Consider the following 2,890-nt stretch of genomic DNA (forward strand, 5'->3'; position numbering starts at 1 on the left):
CAGTAAACATTAAATGTTTAAAGTAACAAATTCTACATTTTTAAAGAAAAAAATAAGGTAATTTTCTAGTTTTATGGCAGCTATGCATTAAAAAAATGTTGTTCCAGGTCCGTGTTTCTTTTCTTCGACAGACTGTGAAAATGAGAGCAGCTGCTGGAAGTTCTGGAGGAGAATGTCCCATTCTTGTTTAATTCTAACTGTTCCACACATTTTCCATTTCATGTTTTCATGGTGACTTTCCACATACAAGTTGTCCACACCAGAGGCTCTAATGTACCCCCATATCATCAGAGAGGCAGGATTTTGAACTGTGTTGCTAACAGGGAGATGGTGCCTCTCTGCTTTAGTATAAAATAGTTTCCAATAAGATTTTCAGCTTTTGCCTCAGTTTGTTCTAAATAAGCTTTAGTCTTTAGCTTTTCTGTTTAAAATGTGTTGCTACTAATAATTTCAAAATTACCTTATCTGTATGTTCTACTATGAATTTAAAAGAGGGGTTACAAGATTTGCAAATCATTGCATTTGCTTTTTATTTACTTATTACACAACGTTCCAGCGTTTTTTTTACAATTGGGGTTGGATATTCAGAAAGATCAACTTCACATTCTGGTTAAAGGTGTCTCTTTTTGTGTGCTGTGTTAAATTATTTCAACCAATTTCCATCTCACAAGGATTATCCTTTATGAAAGTGCAGCGTGTTCTGTGATTATTCCCCGAAAAGTGAAGACGCAGAGAGCACACTTTCACAAACAACCCGAGTTCAGACGAGATGAGCTGTCTCCACACTTACCTCACAGGAAAGTGTTAGTTTTTCATCAAGAAGCAGACTGCTGGCCTCGTCTAAGACCAAGTCCCTCAGCGTGAACTTTCTGAAGCCCGCAGTCCTCTCCCCMGACGAAAAACCTTTCGTCTTCTGGCTCTCTGAGAGGGAACACGTAGACAAACAAGGACAAAAAAGTTATTTTATTTTGGAGACTCACAACATGATTAATCCCTGCGTGTGTGTGTGAAAGTGTGTGCAAAAGACAAAGTTTGTTATGAGTCACGGCCATAAGCGGCAGAGGAACAATGGCAGAGGATGCTGGGTGCAGGAAGTGATGCCTGCAGGGAGCTTTTAACACTTCAGAAGAAAGCAGAATCCCTCGCTCTTCCTCCAGTCTCCAACTCCTCACTGCTGCAGAAAGACGAGTGGTAAACACGAGACACAACTGCTGTGCCTCTTTTTTTTTGGCAAAACAGAGCAGAATTGCAGGGATCAAAGCAGCCCAATTATCATGTGTTTAAGAGTGCCAATTATCTCTGACAGTGGCAGGAAGGATTCTCTGACACTCAGTTGCACTACAAAGACACAGGAAAGGTAGTGCGGTTCTTGTGTACACAGTCGTCACAATGGGCTGTCTTCTATCACTAAACAGTCACAAACATTAACGCACAAGGTCAGAACAGAGTGGCTAACCATTACGACTGTTGCAGGGACCGTGGCAAATTAAAACTAATTGCCGATATAAAGCAACTCGTGCACAAACACATCCTGAAMCAACTGGAGGGTATGTTGGAGTTGAAGGGCTGCAACTCAATTTTTCGGAGGAATTYCATCATTTGCCATTTTGTGAATTAGGATAGAACGCTTCCTTTCAGACAAGCATGGATGACAGAAGCTTTCGCTGCATCCCTGTCCCTCTTTGCATTTCAATCAGGGCAGGTATTACCATAACACGCGATAAAGGTAATAACTWAAGGCTTTATGTCTGTTTTTATGTGCCTTGTCCTGTAAAGGGTTACATGGCAATACAGAAGGTGTGGGGTGGGAGGTGGTGGGGGGGACACCTCAAGCAACAAAGCCCCACTTGAATAAATTGGTTTCTGGGCTTTTCATTTCATTTCTTTCTTATTGCGATGCTTTCAAGAATGTCCTATAACACAAGATGCCATCAAAATCCAATCATCCACGACTCTGGACTCTGAAAATAAAATAAAAAAAACGCTGATTAAAAACATGCAAAATATGAAAATCTCCAAATTATGTCATGTCGGCACACTGAGGCACAACGAATGCTTTTGTATCTATTTTACTAATTACCTCCGCCAAGGAGGTCATGTTTTCGGTCGCGTTTGTCGGTCTGTCTGTGGACAACATTACTCAAAAACCTGTGGACGGATTTTCATGACATTTACATCACATGTGGGCCAAAGTAACACACCATTAAATTTTGGTGATGTTCCAGATCACAATGTGGATACACTAAATTTTTTTTCTATTAATCCTCTGAGATTGGCAAAGCTGTGATGCTTTCACAGGGCAGTGCAAGCATTCAGTGTTCATTTGAACTGGATTACACAGCACGGACTTCAAACTTTATAAAAGTAATGTTAAAACCAGATGTAATGATGAATAAGTCTTGCCATAATGTGTGCATTTTTACGCATTTGGTGCGCATTTAGAGAATGTCTTGTGACCAGGAAGTGCGTGACTGCACCATGAAACCTATTTTTCCCATTTCCTCAAACACACCACATTATCGTAGGCTTGTAAACAGATCGATGAAGAACGAGGAAGAGGAGTGACGCGCTCAGGTAGGGATGTCCCGATCCGATATTGATATCAGATATCGGTTGATATCAGCCAAAAAACGAGTATCGGATTTTATCGGCCTGCATAAAAAATATCCGATAAAAGCGCTCTGATATTAGCAGTCTGTTCCAGCAGTCCACTGACTCCGCTCCAGTGTTTCTATCCAGCAGAGCTTGGATCCAGCATGCAACGCTCACGTGATCACAACAACATGCTGCGCTAACAAGTTAGCAAGAATGTCAGCAGAACTTTCTATTTTTCATCAAAAACAGAGTTGAAGCTAAGTGCAAAGTTGTCACGCACAAATTTTCCGTGGGG

The 2,890-nt window shown here is 41.0% G+C and overlaps 1 long non-coding RNA gene across 1 annotated transcript in view; it reads right to left on the bottom strand.

Moving 5' to 3' along the window:
* Nucleotides 1-2,890, bottom strand: part of LOC106527273 (uncharacterized) — an 84,105-nt gene that overhangs the window by 20,447 nt on the left and 60,768 nt on the right. Inside the window, exon 4 of the long non-coding RNA XR_001311364.1 lies at nt 791-921. This is a non-coding gene — a long non-coding RNA (uncharacterized LOC106527273). The remainder of the gene's footprint in view (nt 1-790; nt 922-2,890) is intronic.

The sequence above is a fragment of the Austrofundulus limnaeus genome, unplaced genomic scaffold (assembly GCF_001266775.1).
Source record: "Austrofundulus limnaeus strain Quisiro unplaced genomic scaffold, Austrofundulus_limnaeus-1.0 Scaffold4, whole genome shotgun sequence".
Taxonomy (NCBI): domain Eukaryota; kingdom Metazoa; phylum Chordata; class Actinopteri; order Cyprinodontiformes; family Rivulidae; genus Austrofundulus; species Austrofundulus limnaeus.